Source organism: Varanus komodoensis, unplaced genomic scaffold, assembly GCF_004798865.1.
Source record: "Varanus komodoensis strain SLA01 unplaced genomic scaffold, ASM479886v1 scaffold55, whole genome shotgun sequence".
Lineage (NCBI taxonomy): Eukaryota > Metazoa > Chordata > Lepidosauria > Squamata > Varanidae > Varanus > Varanus komodoensis.
The window spans coordinates 2,453,485-2,473,328 of NW_025336157.1; the positions used below are offsets into that span (position 1 = coordinate 2,453,485).

General features: G+C 51.7%; 1 protein-coding gene across 1 annotated transcript in view; it reads right to left on the bottom strand.

The window, feature by feature from the left end:
• MACROD1 (mono-ADP ribosylhydrolase 1) overlaps positions 1–19,844 on the bottom strand; it is a 251,469-nt gene that overhangs the window by 62,559 nt on the left and 169,066 nt on the right. The window lies entirely within an intron of this gene.

Below are 19,844 nucleotides of genomic sequence, written 5' to 3' on the forward strand. Positions count from 1 at the left end.
TACTGGTGCAAGGTGGAAATGCACGATTTCCCCTTCTGTTTAAACTCGTCTCTGTTTCCCTCCCATTTCTCTCTCAGCTCCTGTGTGTTCGATTTCAGGCCACACGCCTCTGAGGACAGGGCATTCCAGAAAGCACGATGCACACCGGACGGAAGGGTCTGTGTTGGGAGCCAGGTGAACTGAGCTCCTCAGGTGTGCATGCAACTGTTGGGGTGCAGGGTGGAAAAGCAGCTCCTGCTCTTTGCCGGGATGGCCACTGATGTCTATTGATTCATCGGCTGGCTGATATGTACGTTCCCCGTGCAACGATCCAGTGCAAAATGCAGTCAAGACAACTCACGCTCGCCAAACCCTGTTGGAGAGGGTCGGTCTTGACTTGGAAATGTGCAGAGTTCTCTGCATAGACAGACGGTGGTCACATTCTCCGTCAAGCACAGAGAAGTGCAGGACAGCTGGTTGCTGCACACGAGTTCTATTCACCTGGCTCCCAGCACAGACCCATCCGTCCAATGTGCATCGTGCTTTCCGAAACGCCCCGTCCTCAGAGGCGTGTGGCCTGAAATCCAACACACAGGAGCTGAGAGAGAAATGGGAGGGAAACAGAGAGCAGGCCTCGTGTTTCTCTGGGCTGCTGGGAGGCATGGGGGCAGCAGAGGCCTCTAGTGGGTCGGGGTGCTGTGCTTCGCCCAGCCTGAGGGCTGGATTCCAGTTTGGGGAGACTCTTGCGGGAAGACTAAGCTTTAGGAAGGATTTCACCCTTAGAGGCAAAAGCCAGGAGAGTGCCAGGGGGCCGAGTGCAAAACCTTGCAGGCCAATGCTGCCCCCGGGCTGGATTCTGCCCCCATCCCTGAGCTCCCGTACCCCTGCTGTAGGGTAAAGCCATGTTTAGGCTCCGAACAGCCTGCAGAGGGGGCTTCCTCTTTCTCCCCTCGCTGCCTCTCCCCTTCCCAGTTACAGCTGGACAGAAACGCTATCCCAGACTTCATTCATGCCCTAGCAGTTTGCTGATGCTTTCGCACCTGTTACCGGGAAGTTACCTTGGCAACGGGAGCATCACATGCAATGGCTGTCACCTCGGAAACACCCACTGTGGAATATGTCCCATATGCCCTGGGAAAGGAGCCAAGAGCTCCATGTTAGTGTGGCTGGGAGAGGCGATAGGGAGTGGGGAATGTGTGTGTTGAGGGGGGGGATGCATGAAAACTTTGCATCAACCTGCACTCTGTGTGTGTGTGTGTGTGTGAGAGAGAGAGAGAGAGAGGGAGTGCACGCACAAGCAGATGACAGACCGTGTTTGATGCAGGGATCAGAAGGACTAGAAAGGAGAACGCCAAGGGAATTCAAATATATGCAAAGTTGCTTATCGGGTCCTGCAGAATTGGCCTTTGCGTGACACAGAAGAACAAAGGGAATTGGGCTTATACCAGGTCAAGCTATTTGTTCACCTAAACCAGCGTGGCCGACCCAGGAGCAGGGAGCCGGATCTGGCCTCGTGGGGGTCCTAATCAGGCCGCGGTTCTCCAGGCAGCCATGCCCTGTTCCCTTGGCCACAGCTCTTTCCCAGAGTCTGCAGACTTTTTGCTGGCTTCCTGGCCCTGGCACAGTCTTTCCCTCCCATCCTTCTAATGCTTCGCTCCTGCAGTGGGCGCCTGGAAGTGAAGTATGCCGGAGGGAGGTGCTTGGCCCCATCGCCTTTCACTTCCGGGACCAAATGTGGGCTGAAAAAGGCAACACGCTGACAGACGAGCAGCAGCTTGCCTCAGCCCGGTGCCCTCCCAGTGTGCCAGACTCCAACTCCCAGCATCCCCCGGCCAGCACAGCTGGAGGGGACCAGGTTGAGGAAGAGGCTCTGGCATCTGAGGCAGAGAGAAATTTCTTTTTCCCATCATTTGCTGGCCAGTCCTTTCTTTAAAATAAAACAATACCCGGAGATGCTGGGGAAACAAAAGCTCGAACCTTTTGCATGCAAAGCACATCCTCTGTCCTTGAGCTGTGGGTTTCGCGAGACCTTCTCCGTCCTTCCAAAAGGAGAAGAGGAAGGAAAAAGACGTTTGCACTCCCCCTGTTTACCAGAGCCTGCTCTTACTTCCCAAGGGCTTTCCCTGGTGAATTGCTGCCTAGGTTGGAATTTTGCTACAAGTGAGCTCTGTCTCTGCCAGCCTTCGGGGTTCAGCTGCCCCCCAGAAGTTAAGTCTCTTAGTGGGAGGGTGGCATCTCCCAGGACGCATGAGACAAATGCGGGCGCACGGACGCTAAGACGCTCAGCCTGCCATTTCAGCAGCTGAGCAGCTGCTGAGGCTTATTTTGCCGCTCTTGATAAACAGATTGTAAGGCAATTTTGTGTTTTACAAATATATACACTTTAAGAAAAAGAATTAATTCCCAGAGGAGCAGCCATGCATTAGACTGCTGCAGCAGAACGGGGGAAAAAAAATTCTTGTGGCGCACCTTGGAGATGAACAAATGCATTCTAACAGAAGCTTCTGTGCACTAAGGTCCACTTTCCCAGATGCAAATCCCCCTGAATTTTAACCCAGAGGAGGGTACTAGGGTAGCAGGTAGTGTAATGAATGGAGAAAGCGCAGGGTGCGGCAGCACGATGGTAAGAGCGCAAGGAAAGCAGGTGCTGGATCAGAGAAGGGGCCCACCGAGCCGAGCCTCCTCTTCGGGCCACATGGGATCCAGCCTGCAACTGCACCCTCCTGCCCATGTTCCCCAGGAACTATTGCACTGCATGTTCCCCAGCAACTATTGCACAAAGGCACAGCGCTTCCGCTAGCCACTGTATCTAGCAGCCACGGATTACCTAATCGCCCACGAATTTTGTCTTAAACTGGGTGGGGGTCTTTTCTGTGTGGAGTGTTGTCGGGATGTTGTGCTTCTGTTTTCTTCTGTAAAATGTCTGGGGACTGACTGACTGGCCCACCCACCACTGGTGCTCCACCAGAATGTGTCTAACTGCAAGGTAATGGTGGGCATGGTTTCCATTCCTTAAGAGAAGTCATTTGTGAGCTTTCCTTGCTTCTGGTCAAAGAGATCATGCTGTTTTCTTGTTTTTTAAGTAAGTTAATAAATCCAAAAACCTGCACCACCTTTTTGACTGTAGGCAACAACAGGACGGCTGCATTCACTCTTGAGGGGTGGCACTCAAGGAAGGAAGGAAGGAAGGAAGGAAGGAAGGAAGGAAGGAAGGAAAACATGGTGGGCAGAGACCTATTCTCCCCTGCAGGGGAGGGCAGGACGCACTGCAACGGAGCCAAGCTCAAGGAACCAGGGTTCAATCTGAATGCCAGGAAGTCCTTCCTGACAGTTAGGACCCCGGGGGTGTGGAATGGGCTTCCACGGGAGGTGGTTGAGGCCCCATGGGTGAGGGTGAGCAAGGACAGGCTGGACATGCACACGGTAGCCATGTCATGAGTGGAGCCGGCTGGAGCCAGGGGTCAGACTAGATGGCCCAGGAGTTCCCTTCCGACTCACTCTGTTTCTATGTTTCTAAAACAGACCTGATTGTTCACTATAGAAAATGACACAGAATCTTCCGCAATGCGGTGTCCGGTTTTGGGCACCACATTTTAAGAAGTTCACTGCAAAGTTAACGCAAGTCCGGAGAAAGGCAACTAAGATAGGGAGGGATTTGGAAACCAATGCTTGTGAGGAATGGTTGAAGCTGCCTTAACCTGAGGTGCTTAACCGGAAGAGATGATATGGGAAGACAAGACTGCAGAACATTCAAAAGGACGGCCGTCTGGAAGATAGGACAGATTTGTTCTGCTTCTCCAGATTCCAGAACTAGAACCAAAGGCTGAAGGTTGCAGGGAAGTAATTTCAGCAACACGTTTGGCAAAACTTCCCGAAGGTGAGAGCTGCTCAACATGGACTGGATGTTTTGGAAGGTGGTGAGCCTTCTTTCACTGGAAGGCCGGATGCCCATTGATCACAGGGTGCTGGAGCTGCAATACTTTAGCCCTGAGAAGAGGGTTGGCTTAGAGCTCTATAAACTCCTTTCCGCTAAAAACATCATTATTCTACAGTGCAAGGAAGTGCCACGCACGGGTTCTTCAGCAGATGTGTCAGTGTGGAAAGGGTTCCTTGAAGTTCGACATTGTGAACACGGAACATTAAAAAACATCTGGACTAGAAAGTATGACCACATTGTTAATTAATTTTAAAATGTATTTGCCACATTTCCCAGCCTGTACTCAGAGCAGCTTGTAACAGGGCTGCTGGTGGTTGTGGGAATAAAATAAAAGTACACTCATAAAATCAATATGCGAATTGCATATTGATTTCATGGCATGGCATAAAAGTTACATTCTCTTTGCTGAAGAAATTTACGCCTCTCGCTGAGTGTTGCTCGGTGCGGGCAGCCTCTGGGTCATTCGGTGGTTCCCCGAGGCTCACAGGGAAGTTGGTGACATCTGACGGCTGTCAGATCAAGGAAGGAAGCAGAACCCTGGATAGCTCCCAGCGGCTTGCTCATCCTGGCCGAAAACAATAGGATGCCAGTCCTTCTTCATGCAACCTACAGTTGAGCTGTGGAATTCACTGCTGCAGGAAGTAGAGATGGCCCCCATTTGGGGTGGCTTTAAAAGGGGATTGGGCAAACTCACAGCAGTGAAGGCTACCCAGGGCTACTAGCCTTTCTGGTTCTGTGCTCCCACATCACCAGGTGTGGCAAGACTGCATCCAGGAGTTGCTGAGAGGCGGGTCCCATCCTGCTGGGGGGGGTCTTGTGAGCAGCCGGTTTGCCACTGAGAATATGGAATGTCGGACTGGACTGATCCAGCGCGGCTCTTCTTGTGTTCTCATGTCTGTTCTGGTCTCTGCTGAAAGCTGAACCTAACTGAGGTTGCAGGGTTGGAGGCTGGGCCAGGGGCCAGGGGAAGGGTTGTGGCCATGTGGAGAAACTTGGTTTGGGACCGGTTTGGGTGCTCAGGAGGGCAAGATCTGGCTCCTGGGCCTGAGCTCCCGCTTCCAAGTTCCAGAGCAAGGCAGCTCTTCCCACAACAGAATAGGGAGTTGACCTTTACCAAAGGAGGTTGGGAGAGGAGTGAGTGAAAGAGGAACAAAAGCAAGAAACACACCCCGATCCAGGTGCACGCTCTGCTCAAGCTTGGCTCCTGCTTTTGCTGAGGATGGGCGGGAGAGGCAGAAATTCTGGCTTCAGCCCTGCGAATGGAGTTGTCAGAATCTCTGCCCAGCTGTCAGTGCTGCGCAGGAGGCCTGCAGCTGCCAGCGTTCCCCCCTCCCTCTCCCCCCGCTCGCTGCCCTCGCACACCCACACTTTGCGAGACGCACGCACACTCGCCCACCCAGGCTGCCTGTCCCTGGGTCAGCATCTGACCCCTCCGTCAGACATCCAGACAGCCCGTCTCTCCACGGACGCCGGCACTTTCGCCGGCTCCCGCCAATCACCAAGGCAAAGGCTTAATCCGCCAGCTCCCCGAGCGAGCCCAGATCGAGCCGCGAAGCTAATTGAGGTTGTCAGTCTTTCCCCAGCTAGATGGCGTCCAGGTGGATGGCAGCCCAGGGAAGAAGAAACCGCCACTGCCTTTCTATGGGCTCCTTCCAGAAGGCAAGCACTGGCCCTTTTTTGCTGTGCTTGGCTTAGAAAGAGGACACAACAAAAATAAATATGGGGATTTCTCTTCTGAGGGCCGTTTCCACACCTACATGCCCCAGCCAGAGACAGCCTCAAACACGCCAGTTTTAACTTTGCACAGGCACAAAAACCCAAGCATGAGATGTCTGGAGACCACGAAGAAGCACAGTTCTTTGGCAGCTCTTCAAACAGGGGGCTTCCATTAGAAGCTCACGGCCCTTGGTACCATGCAGTGACCATGGAGAAGGGTGGTTTCTCTTCCTGGCACAGCTTGGTGGGGCACCAGACGCTGCACAAGTCCACTCAGGAACGTCTGGAGGCTCTACAAGCTGGATTAAAGATTCCAGGAGCCTGGAATAGGTCTGCAGGCTGGGGGTTCTGCAGCCCTGAATTAACTCACCTGAATTTTCGGGAGAAAGGGAGAAGGAGAAAAGGATCAGAAGCCTACAGTTTCCTCATGGCTGACAGACAAATGGCCTCTTGAGATCAGGCCAAAGCACCTGAGGCCAGTGGAGAATTTCGTTCTCCAGCAGGGTGGGAGATTCACGGCCGCTCCTGTTGCTAATCCTTAGACAGCTTCTGGTCCCGAGAAGCAGGCACAGAAGCTGCCACCCAGCTCTCCTGGAGAATCTCAGCAGAGGCCTACTGCTCCTCCAGAAATCTGCCTCATCCTTTGCACAGGCCATCTAAGCATGTGGCAGGGGGTTCTGTCCCTCAGTTGGACAACATGGCACCCTCACTATCTTTGATGCCATCGACTCTGGACTTGATCAGAAGTATCAGACAAGCTAAGATGTCACATCTAATTTTGAATAACCCTAGACCAGCCTTCCCTAACATGATGGCCTTCTGAGGCATATGGACTACAGCTCCCAGCATGCTCATCCAGCAGCACCGCTGACTGGAATTCTGGGTGTCGCAGTCAAAATGTGTCTGGAAGGTGCAAGGTTGGAGAAGGCTGCCCTAGATCAGTCAGACTGGTATTACATCAGCCTTCCGCAACCTTGCATCATCCAGGTGTATTGGACTGTGATGCCCATCATTCCCCGACAGCAGAGCCTTTGACCAGGCTGACTGGGGATGATGAGCGCCTCAGTCCAACAGATCTAGAGAGCGTGAGGCTGGGAAAGGCTGGTGTGCCTGAACGGATGTGTGTGTATAAAATTGCCAGGGAGCGCATGTTGAACTGTGTATGTTTGTGAGCAGGGAAACAAGTTGCGGTGTCTGTGAGAGAGCGCGAGAGAGCGAGAGAGAGCACCCCTGGGTATACACCGAGACAGGGCAAGCCGCGTGCGAGCTGGCCTGCTCAGTGTCTGTCCTGATCAAGCAGGCCACCTGGGACACAGTGAAAGGAGCTCCGCAGAAATACAGGGAGAGTAAATGGGATTGGACAGGCAGAACGGCAGCAGGCCATGTGCAGGGCTCTTGGGAAGGGAGGCTACCCAGATAGACAGATTACACAGATAGGAAGAGATGGGCTGACGGCAGAGGGAGGAAGGGAGGCAGGAGCGCACAGGGAGCAGCGAGGGCCAGATGGATGGATGGGAGCAGGTAAACACCGTCCTGCGTGCCGGGCTGTGCGTATGTCGCCGTTCCACACAAGCACAGAACTGGGTGCAAGCAGGCCTTGAGCTGCCTGGGAATCACAGCTGTCTTTTAAACAGCCAGTCTGTGGCTGTATCTTGTCACAAGGTGACACGCCATCTGGCTCCCCCCCTTGCACAACGCAGGGTGTGCAATGCACGATGCGCCAACAGCTAAACGTCACACAACTTTTGCGCATGACAGCTTCCACCAGCCCCGGCCAGCATGGCCAGGGCGTTGTAGTTCCGACCGTCCAGAGCATGCCAGCTGCTTATTGCTTGCCCTCAGAGCACCTCTCCAAACGCTTTGCTGAAATCTGTATTCCTGTCATGCCCAGCGCTTGGTCTTAGTCCCACCATCTGAAGCAACCGAGAACGTGTCCGTTCCATTGTGTGAGGGCCATTCCTATACTTGTGGCCTGCTACTGGCTCTTCCCTTCATCATCTCTTCTATAGGCTAAAGGCAAGGGGTCTTTCGACGCAGAGGACTTATTGTTAAATATTATTATTGCAGAGGTGTATGGGCAACTCCCATGCATAATCCCAGGCACAAGATTGGATTAGAGGTGGAGAAATCTGTCCGTTTTGCTTTCTCCCATTTAAAGCTCCCATTGTTTCCAGCCCTTTCATGAGGAAATCTGTGCGCTTTGTTAAGTTCATAAAAAGAGCAAACCGAATGCAATTCTCACCCCTCTGCACCTGCCAAAGTTGATAGGTACTGTTACTACCAACAGGAAGAGAGCTATGCTGCATAGCTCTTGAAGGGGAAAAGCTGCTTAGGAAAAATTCAGCAGCTCAAACATGGCTGAGTATAGAAGGAACCCAATCTCCACGTTGAAGAGCTAAGTACTCAACAGCCCTGCCTGAAAAGATGAATCAGTTTCAGCTTCCACATTCCATGTTTTTAAAAGCTTATGTTCTTCCAAGTTCTGCTTTTTTTTTTTTAATTGGAAGTTCAGACAAATGGAACCAAATGAAAATTGCAAACGTCCTTGTTTTATTGATACATTGACTTCACTGTATTTCTATACTGCCCAACAGCCCAAGCTTTCTGGACTGTTCACAGCAGTCCCTTCGGCTGAAAAACAAATAAACCCAGAGCTCGCTGCTCTTCTGTGTGGGTAGCACGTTGACAAAAGCATCATGCTGATGTAACAACAGCACAAACTGAGCAAAAGCTAAGGGATGTTCTATTTCCCCCTTCATCTGCATAATTTATGCAATTCAGCGCAGTAATTTTTAGGTTCTTTGTGCAAAGGAGAGCACTGTGCTGAATGGACAGGATGAGCAGCTTGTGTTCAGATCATGATGACGACGATGATGACATTCATGCGGAACTGTCAGCATTCGTGGCACTTTCCTGAGCAACGTACGAGCCCCAAGCTTACAGTAGAAAGTTTGTCAGTCTAAAGGCAGGAGCAGGAGGGGAGGGCAATGGAGATGAAAGCAGGCAGGGAGAAATGTGCATTTCTCTGGGTTACATGTCCCGAAGCTTCATTAGGTGGCCAATCTGACTGGGGATAATGGGAGTTCTGGTGGAACACACCTGGAGGACACCGCGTCGGGGAGGGCTGTGGTTCGGGCTCAGGGGCCAGTGGAACAGACAGGCAAGTAAGGGAATCTTGCATGCATGAACACTGATACTGAGAGCATTTGTAGGCAAGCCTTGGGCTTTTCCTGTGGAGAGACGTTGGAACAAGGATGCCCTGTACTGGGAAGTTTCCACATCCGGGTCCGCAGTGCTGGCAGGCTTCGGTGAACTGAACATCCGCATGAACTGCCTTCTCCCCGCCCCCTGCCCCCACCCCCATTTCTGGTCCAGGAGAATTTCCACTCCTGGGATGCTCCTCTGATGAGTGTCCTTTTTCTGAGGTTTTGTCTGGGATGAGCCAGTAGCCCATTTAAGAAGCCCCAAACAGCCTTCTCAGTGTTCCTTTCAATGTCTGGACAGAATGCCGTGCTTTGCAAAGCGGTTGCTTTGACACGGCAGCCAAAGGTGTTTCCCTTGCGAGCTGTTTTTGCATCCTCTGGTTGCTGTGATGGCAAAACTGTTTCTCCCAATTGCCCACCCGACTTCCTAAAATAAATGGGGAAAAGCCCCGACCAGCAGCTCTCCTTCTTGGAATTCAGATCGCAAGTCCATAGGACAGTGGCTCACCCCTTCACCCTCCTGGCAAGCTTGGCTATCAGCACACATGCCACCTCTGCCCCAACAGCCGAGGAACGGAGGAGGCTGAAGACCTCTTTCTGGGCCAGATCTGATGCTAAGCTGCCTGGCTGCGGACCCTCTAATCTAAACAATTGCACCATCTTTGGAAGATGGACAGTCGTATCACTCTTTGGGTGTAGACTCCGCTCTTCGTCCAGCCAACTCAGCAAGCCAACACAGAGAGACAATTTCTGTACCTACCACCTTTCTCCTGCTTCTCTCTTTCTCTTTCTGCTTTTGACAGTCCTGCACTTGGGAAATAATTAATCTAGCAGCCTGTAAACATGGGAACAGCTTTTATTTGCCAGATTAGTAGAAGGAGCTAATTAAGGCAGAAGGCGCTGCCCTCAAACTGCAACAGGGGAAGTGCAGAGGGAGCAGATGTGTCGGGCCGGCCGTCCCTAGCAAAAGGCTACACCAGAAACACACAAAGGTGCCAAAGCAGCTCCCTGCATTCTGCTCAGGCCCACAGGACAGAAAAACACACAAAACTGCATGCGCTGATTTACTTACATGCTAACATCTCTGGGTGTCTGTCTTTCATGCACCCTTGTCTCTTAGGATTTCCCAATTTTTAAACAGGACAGGAAGAGGAAGATGTTTTATTTCAGGCAGGGGGGGGGTGGAACCCTCAGGGGGAAAGATTTGCGGAGAGCAGCAGGAGATGAAGGACATGTCAGCCAAAAGCCAGCTCATCTTGGGGGCTCTGGCCCTTCCTTTCAGCAGGTGCCCAAGGCCAGCAGGGGGGTGCAGGTCACCTCCCAGAGCTGCAGGCCTCCAAATGAAACTGAGCCTCTGCAGGCCGTTCCGAACGCCGCCTGTGCTGGACGTGTGCGGGACATGCTGACTGATGGGAGCTGCAGTGCAGCACATCTGGGGGAGCAGGCTGGGAAGGGCTGCTGCAATACCACGATTAGGTCCAATCCAAGATTGCAAAAACGTGCACGCTTCCCAGATGATTTCCTGGGACAAGGTATCACCGAAATCAAGTGGGTGGGACAGAGGGGGGGGTGCGGGACCACTGTGTGCCATAGTCAAGATATCTGCATAAGCCAGAGACCTGTCGCCGCAGTCGGCTGTGGCTTATTTAAGGTACAATGACCGGAAGCACCCATGGTTGCCAGGCTGCCTTTTCAGCTCCTAGCCGCAGCTAGACTGGCAGACGTTGGGTGTAGGCTCTGCCAGATGATGGTTTCAGCTTCCCTGGCCCTTCGGATCACAAGGAAAAAGAAAGGACCCAGCAGCTACTGTTTCCCATGCAGAACGTCTAAACTCCAGCTGCTAATTCAAACCAAACTCACCATCCAGGCAGTCTCCCTGCCCTGCCGCCCCAACCTGCTTTTTGTAACACAGCGTCTAATGAAGAGATTGGAGATTTCAAAAGTGTGCGATCTGCCTTTTGACCTAGTAAATGTATTACAGTCTGGGCTTTCCTCATTTGTTTTTATGGCCAGCATGGCTGGCTTTGTTTCTTGAATGCTCTAAAGCGGTTATAGTTATATAAAATTATAAATTGTAAAAGTTATATAGTTCCATAAAGTTGTTGTATAAAGCTGAATATTGATTCAGTGTGCAATCCGGTGCATGCTTAAGTTTTACAAAAGAGGCCCCTGATTCCTTGCAGTCTTTTTTTCCTGTCTGCGCAAGCACAGGAGTGGATCCAAGCGGACGTTCAACAGGGTTGGTGAAATGACCCCACAGCCCCCCTCACCTTCCATTGTGCAGCACAGAATGAAAATGTTTGTGGTCTTATTTGGGACTGAGGTGGGCAAATGCATTCTACCTTCCCCCCCCCCACCCCCACTGGATCCGTACAGTTAGAGCATATGTGATGGGAATTAGCTGCTCAAGGGATTGTTCGTAAGACTGTACTTAGTGGGACTTATTTCCGGGTAAATGTGCAAGAAGAAACGTTTTATTAAATCTTGTGAACTGCCCAGAAAGCTTTGACTATTGGGCAGTATGGACATGAAATTAATAGCAACAGAAATACTACTTCTAAATAGCAGCAGCAGCAGCTTGTTGTTGTTGTTGTCATCTAGAACAACAGCACACGAGAACACACATTTCCATCCCCTTCTATGCAGGGAAGGCGAGAGCAGAAGTAGGGTGTGATTGCCAGTGGCCGGTGGCTCCAGGATTGGTAGAGCCACCCAGGCTGGAATATCAAAGGCGCTGTCCGTGGTGCTGAAGCCGATCTTGGGGCAGTTCGGGCTCAGCATCCTGGACGGCGCCTCAGAACTTCCTCCTAAAGTGCATATACCACCCCACTTGGGCCAGCAACCTACAGGGGCTGAAAATCTACTACTCAGGGTGAAGTCCGATGCTTGTTCAGAAAGGAAAAAAGCATCCAGCTGCCAGGGTTGCTCACCCAGGAAGGCAGGATGGGGCATTCTGGCATTTGCAAGATCCTTCTCTCTAGACGTGCCCAGCGGTGGGCCGTAAGGGCCAGAATCCTGCCTTATGCCGTGGGAGGGCGATAGCTCTGGGGCAGAAGTGCCTGTTTTGTGTGCCGAAGGACACGGGTTCCATCCCCAGAGCCTCTGCTTTGAAAATGACTCTGCAGGCAGTGACAAGAAGGGCCCTTTGCTGGATGGGGCCTGGAAAGCTGTCGCCCACAGACCGCCAGTTGGGCAAATGCTCTGACCTCCCACAAAGCCACATCCTCGAGATGCATGACAGTGTTTGGGGGCCTTCGCCAAGCCAGCCTTTCTCACCCTCAGTCCCCCCACCTGCAGTATGGGGATAACAACACTGCCTGCCCAATTCACTCTCACTCCCCTGGACAATTTCAGTCCGACACCGCTGGGCAGCACTGAGTTGGGAAAGGCCACCCCACCCAGGACATCACACGTTCCCCCACTGCAGGGATTATGCTCAGAGGCCACCTCATTCCCTCCTCCTCTCCCTCCCTCCCCACTGCCTGATAGTAAAGCTACTTTCAGGAGAGCGACAGAATTAAATGAATGGTGTTTCTGTCTGCTTTGGCTGCTGCTCTCGTTCCGCGTCCCCAAACCTATTGCCTGAGGAACAGCCTGCTCCAACAACGGTGTGGCCGTATATTTATCATTCCCCATTTACGATTAATAATGTTCGTCAAAAGGAATGCCTTCGTGGAAGAGGCCCGGCAACCAGGGAGCCAGGGGCTACAGGTCAACCTGCCAGGGAAAGCCACAAGTCCCCTGGCAGCCGACACTCACGCTGCCACGGTTGGTATTGATATGTATACCGGCATCTCTCTTTCCCTTCCGAAACCGCACGGTTTATGCTCCGGTGGTTGTATTAGAAACACCCATCCATCTCCCTTCGCTTGATTCTCAGCTTCCTTGGCATCAGGCGTTTCTGTTGCCGGGCAACCAGTGCGCAAGGCTTTCCCTGTCACCGCTCTATCGTGCCCGATCAATTCCAGCAGAACGTTTGCTCAAGCTACAGCTCACCTGCACCCTGCAGCCTCCTCTTCATCCTGTCTGGGGACATGCGAAGGGGAGCGCGGCATGTCTGAAGCCCTCCCACCTCAACCCCGCACAGCTGGGGGACGCGAGGACATGCTGGTGAGGCTAAAGCAGATCAGATTGCTACAGGAGCTGAGAAGGAAAGAGGGAGGGAGGGAGGGCAGCAGCTGTGCTGCCTCATCATAGTGAGATGTGCAAAAGCAAATGCAGGCTCTACCCGAGAGTCTGAGCCTTCAAAGGGTCCCTTTCAGAGGTCACTCTGCACACAGGCTTTTCCAGGTGACTGTAACCCCTGTGGCATTGGGGATCCTGAGTGTGTGGAAGAACCTGTGCGTATTCAGCCAAATGCGTTTGGGGGTTTTTTATTATTATTTATTTATTTGCTTATTTGGGGTCTTCCTAACCCGTCCAATTACTGTACATCTCTGGATGGCTTACAATAAATCACCCGATAAATACATCCTATTTGGTTCCCCTTTCAGTCTTTCTGCTCAATGCACAAAGGCCTGGAATGGAGGCAGCAGAGCCAGTGATGCTGGAGGTGGGGCTGGGGCGCATGGCCCTGATCCCTTCTGGCACGTTAAAGAACCCCTGGAGGAAACACTTCTGAAAGTACCTTTAAATAAAAGTGCGTGCTTGTGTGGATCATGGAAGCGAGACATGTTTGCATGCGCTTGCTGGTGTGGGGGGCAGATTCCAGAGGGGCAAACCCTGGAATTGGCAAAGCCTCTGTACAGAAGCAGAGTTGGAAGTAAGATAAATCTGGAAGCGCACTCCAAAAGGGAAGTAGGGTCCTGTTAGGGAGACTGCAAGCAATCAACTCCTTCCACTGGCCAGTTCCCTTAACTGCGACAAAGTGAGTAAAGGCTTATTTGTAAGCACACCAAGAGAGGCAGAAATAGGTGTGGCCTGGAAAAAGTCAGGCAGCACGTGGAAACGATCCTATCATCTCTTGCTGGGATTCAGGGGGTGCAGAGTTTACCCACTTCCCTTCATTATACATGCATATTTTAATTTATTTCTGCAACACGACAAACAGGCAGCTGTACAAAACACCAAAGCCCAATCCTCTGATTCACTAAACGCCTTGCTTAGTTCCCCAGACTTTATCCAACCGCTCATTGTCTGCTAGTTGCTCAGGCTTCAAGTGTGGCAACCCAGCAAGGAGAACGAGACACGTGCTCCTTTCTTTCTCTTTTTGAGTGGAAGCCGAGATTCACGGGCCATGGGATACAGCTTCATCAATATCCCTGTGTATGTCTAGGAAAAGTGGGGCAGAAGGTGGGCAGAGGGGCAGAGGCCGTTCCTCTTAACAAGAGATACTGGCGCTAATGAGCACATAGCCCAGTTTGCCTGAGGAGGAGCTCAGCCCCAGCAGTGTAAATTTCACAATCCCGGGAGCAGAATCTCCAATGGGCCACTGGCATCAGGCAATTGCCCTCAGGCACAGCTGGGTGCCAGGATATATTACCAGCAGAGGGCAGCAGTGCCCAGTGCCAGTAGATAAACTGCGGTGGTCGTGGGTAACCAGCAAAATCCCTCACCAATTAAAGCATCAGTCTGATATTGCAACCACTGTAAAGGCGTCAGCATCAACAGGTCGGACCTTAAAAGGGGTTTGTTTGTCTCGGGAGACACAAGATGTGAGAGGGACCCGAGAGGAGCACCCCAAAGGGAGCGGACAGTCCTTTTCAGAAACATGCAAAGGAAGAGGGAAACAGTGCTCTCCCTGCTTAGAAGGACCAGGTGCCAGCAAAGAACCTGAAGCCCTGGCTAGCGGCTGCCAGTCAAAGCAGGCAATATTGGGCCGCTGTGAGCAGCCACCGCAGCTCAACAGCAAAGCACCCACTTTCTACCCTGGGGATCCCAGATTCAACCCCTGGCACCTCCAGTTAAAGAAAATAAAAGCCCATGTGGTGAGTGGAGGCAAAGACTTTCCCTTAAATACACAAACTCTCTCACACACACTCACAGACTTCAGAGCATCAGTTAAAAAGCACGTTCAAGTTTCGGCTTTTTTTGGTCCTGTGAGTCCAAGCTGCAGATCTTTTGGGTACCTAACCCCACTCCTGCTCAGAACAACCCACTTTTCTGGGCCTTTCCTAGCGGAGATTTGGAAAAGCCCAAGCAAGTCTTTAGAAGCATAACAAGGATTTGCTTCAAATTTAGACCTGCATCTATTTGGCCCTGATTCTCGGGGATGCACAGTGGACAATAACAAATAAAACTCTCCCAGTGTCCACTGAGCGCATTTGGAACCATTAAAAAAAAACACAACGTTACCTCTTTGTAAGTTTTTCAGTATGCAAAAGGACGAGCGTGTATCCATGAACCCTAGGCTCTTAAAAAAAAGAAATTGCGTAGCCTTAAAAAAGTGTTTTTCTTTTAAGAATGAAATTGTTTCAGCAGGCACCCCCTCACACCCAGCATGGTTTTTAATGCCGCATGTAGCCCTGCAAGACTCCAAGTCAAACAGAGCTTCTTTGCAAGTCTGTAGCAGTTGCAGGCAGTCACCGCTTTTTCCAAACTTGCTTCTAGACTCCACACCATGAACTGCTTGCAAACCAGTCCAGCCAATTTCGCGACTCTGACAACTCACACGGAACTACGGCATTGATTTTTCCAAACTGCACTTCAGACTGTCTGGGGTTTCCTTTGAAAGTCAGAGGAATGTGGTGGGCAACTTTCCCCAAAAGAGGACTTGACCGCGCGGCTGAAGTCGCATTAGATGCTGCGTGGCACAGCGTGTTGGAATTGTTCGAGGGTACAGGCACTGCTGCATGGGGCAACAGTGGGGCGCCGAAGAGAACGTCCTAGGATCCCACAGGAACTGAGTGGGCGAGGCTTTAAAAGCTAAAAGGAAAACCTCCCCAAATCCTCTGCCTTGCCCTGCATCTAGCAGGTCTCGGGTTTGATCCCGGCATCTCTGCTTTTTTAAAAAAGGTTCAAGTTGCAAGGGTGCCCGAGGCACCAAAGAGCCACAACCATCCAGAATGGACGTACTGAGCGAGGCAGGCAGGCAGAAAGCTCTCTGGTGTGAGACAGCTCCCTGAGGCAGGGAAACCTAAGCGCATGACGAGGTGAGGAAAGCAAGAGAGTGATGCAAGCATCCCACCAATGCCCAGATCACGACGCCCGCCACCGCATCCCATCTGAGGCTTCAGCTCTGGGTGAGGCTGGACCAGGGCCGGTGCTGCAGACATGAAGACACCCCCACACACACACATGCACAGGCTGACTGATAAACAGAGCGTCTGTCTACAGCTTCACTGCCATGGAAGGAGACGATCTAACATGACAGGCGGCTGGGCCTCTGCCCCGGAGCGTGTTTCTCCTCGCTGCAGGCGTCTGCCTGCCTGTGTGACCATCTTGCTCCACCATCGCATCTTCCCTCCGCTGGCTCTCGGGGATGCTGCTTCTGCATCCCGTCCACAGGGGGAGGGTCCCCTTCCCTTTCAGGCCCTTGGCTGTTTGGCACGAGAGATACCGGAAGGCAGCCTTTCCCAGCCTGGTTCCTCCCAGGTGGGGTACTACAACTCCCAACATCCCCCAGCCAGAAAGCACCAGGCTGGGGAAACAGGTCATAAGGACAGTGTCCTTTTACACAAATGTGTCTGGAGAGGATGGCCACAAGGGAAGGCCCCCGCCCAGCCTCCTTGAAGCTCTCTAGGCCAAAGAGCAAAGAACCGGGAGATGCGATGGGAACTCCCTCTTCCAACAGACGCAGCCCCGAGAAAGCATGCAGATCACAGGTAGGGGAGTTTCCACACCAACCTGTTCCCCTAAAAGTTGATCTGTCTCCGAGGTTAACTCTGGCTGCTGTTATCATGATGGGGTTGCGGTTCTACAGGGAGTTCTACGGTTTACTGGGTCGATCGTCAGCTGCCCCACAGTTCCTAAATGGGGTGGAAGGCACTGGTCTGTGTCCAAGGGAGGACATCGCATCTTCTCATCCTGCTTTTGTGGAGGACAGTAGAGAAGAAGTTGGAGGCACCTCTGGGTGCCATTTGACCTGGAAAGGAGATGGCTTGCTTTAAGAATGCTCTGTTCAGGTGGCGCGCTCTGACTACCTTTATCCATCTTCCTCCGCATGAATATTAATTTGCATGTTTATGTTTGTGTATTTCGTATAGTCATTGGGCTTTTTGGGGGGTTAATTTATTTAGTTTTTAAAGCTTATTTAATTGGAATTGTTGAGAGCTTATCACAAAAATCAATGCTTACTATTTTTGAATCATCGATTGTTATGCTTTTGTACTCAACCACATTTGATTGTTTTTACATTATTGATACATGTGTGCATTTGATACTACATCTCTATTGAGACAGAGAGCAAGAGAGACATGCATTGCCTATTGAGCAATACAGAAAGCCAATAAAATAAATAAACAAAACATATCGGCTGGACTACTGTTTGCATGTATGGTTGTTCTGTTGCTCTTTTATGCTGTTTTGTTCTTCTGGCCTTCCCTAGCCTGGTGCCTCACCAAGGTGTGGGACTACCCTTCCCAACACCTGGACAGCATCAGGCGGGAGAACGCCACCTGCATCTCACATTCCTCCAGACCACACCCCATCCACTGGGCAACCGTTACACCAGCCGCAGGGGGAAACGAGGAGGCGGCTGTCCCTGATCAACCGCAGCCTGGCCTGCACTGCTGTGACGGAGCATCGGACAGGGTGCAGCTCGGCACCCAGCCTCCAGGATGCGACCCCCACGGGGGCAACTGTGACTCCCTTGGTGGGCCACGGGGCAGCAGGCTGGGTGGCACTGGAAAGCAAGGAAAGAGGAGGCTGGGCACAAGCCGTCCATCTCCAGAATCCCCCGGGGAATGCGTGCGCTTTGCAGACGCCTTTCTGCCCATACTTCTAAATGTTGTCATGAGCTCACTCGGTGTCCGAAGGCAAGCTACTCTCTCCTAGGTTCAGCTCTTCCCATCTGATGATTAGGGTTTTGTAAGGGTTACAAAATGCTGTTGCTGCTGCTGCTGCTACACCACCACCACCACCAGTAATAATAATAATAATAATAATAATAATAATAATAATAATAATAATAATAATAATGGCAAATCATGCATCTCTTAGGAGGGAATTCCACTGATTAGGCTTGGCCAGGGACCGTTCTAAGGTCAAACTTACTGGTTTGTTAGTGAGCCTGTGAATAGGATCTCTGATGATGCTCTTAAAACACAGGCAGGGTAATTCTGGACCCAAACATTCAGGATTGTAATGGTCAAAATAAGCCGGGCAGTGCCTAACTGACACCAGGTGTGCCCTCCATAGAGAGAGGTGTGGCTGACAAGCCAGCAGACCTGAAGGACTCCCAAACAAGGAGCTCGGATCTTGGGGTGCGGTGCAACTCCCCAGCTCTCCCACCCGCTGGTGAATCCTTGCTTGCGAATCCCTAGATCTCAAACCCATGGATGTCAGGCACTGTGACCGGAAAAGTGCTAAACAAAATGTGAAATCTTACTCCAAGAAGCAGAGGGCTTCAGGCCAGCAGGCCAACTCCACACCTGGGGTCCCCATTTGGCTGCCCAGGGTTCCCCAGATGAGTGTGCTCACAGCCCAGCCCCTCCGCTTTCCCTCTGGCCAGTGGTTTGGTGGTTCCTTCACTTCCCCCCTTCATTCTGTAGGGGCGAAATCACTTTTCTAAAATTGGTTACTGGCAGTAAGAGCTGTCGTTGGAAATGGGCAGTTTCCAAACAAATCTAATGGATAAACTAGGAAGAAATAGTTGCAAGATGCTGCCCTTCCTTCAACCCTGCCCACCCCTGCAACGTGGCCTTCAAGAGGTTCTCCGAAATTGAATCCGGCCCACAGGCTAGAGGAGGCCCCACGCGCTGCTCGTGCTCCTAAAATAAATAAACGAACCACTCAGAAGGGGGTGCCTGCAGGTGGCACAACCAGTCTGTGCAGTTGAGGAGGAATCCTGTGGGGTATTTTAAAAGAGGGGTACCCCCCCCCCCCGCAGGGCTTGCCTGTGCACTGGCATCTCCCATGGAAGGAATTCAGGGTGCGCCAGGTCAGAGGCTGACACGGATGTCTGCGTAGTCCAGTGTTGTTCCCAGGTAAAAGGAGCCATTTGGTGAAAAGCAAAATTTGGCAGGAAATATCAGTGTCTAATACGGCTGCTTCATTAGTGCTATGGAGCAGGGAAAATGACGAGGGATGGGTAAATATTTATGTTTGCCATCGGTCCTTCTGGAATATCTGGCCAAGGCAGGGCCGAAAATGTTCCTTGTTTTGGTGTGTGCACATTTTTGCAGGGCTAAAACAGCCCTCTCATGGACCACATCTTCCATCATCCCCATGTCACTCCTCTCAGTGCTCAGAGGTGACAGGTAAAACCAACAGGCGACACTACTGAGCTGCGGGTCTCGGCAAGTGCCCGGTGATGCCGCCCCTGGTGCTGGGCCTGGAAGGTGCCATCCCCCTGCAATGGGAGGACTTGGTTGAACCAACCCAAAGATCAGGCCCTAGCCCTTAGTTCTTAAAAACAAAACACTCTGCAAACCCTGTTCCAAGAAGATGCACCTGCTCCCCAACCTTTTCCCCAATCCCGAACCAAGGTAGTGAACACTCTGTTCATTCTCAAGAGCACTCAAAAATCTTTGCAAAGATCCCAAGCATTGCAGGCTAATTAATTCGTTTGCATCCCATGCCCTAAATTTGTGTCCAAGGAAGATCATTGCCCAGATAAAGAAATCATCAGGGTGTGAGTTCTTTTGTATTGATGTGCATCTGGGTTACGAACAACGGTTCTGAGGCAAAAAAGCATTTTAGACGAGAGCCACATGCACCCGGGAGGCGACCTCTTAGAAGAGGCATCCCTCCTCTCTCACCCAGGCAAGGGTGCCTCTTCTAAGGACCTTTGCTGAGCAGGCGGAGCACCTCCTTTGCTGGTTCAGTCCCCACCATCTCCACACAGGGCTGGGAAAGATGCTTCTCGAAAACCTGGGAGAAATGCTGCCAGTCGGCGAAGACAACACTAA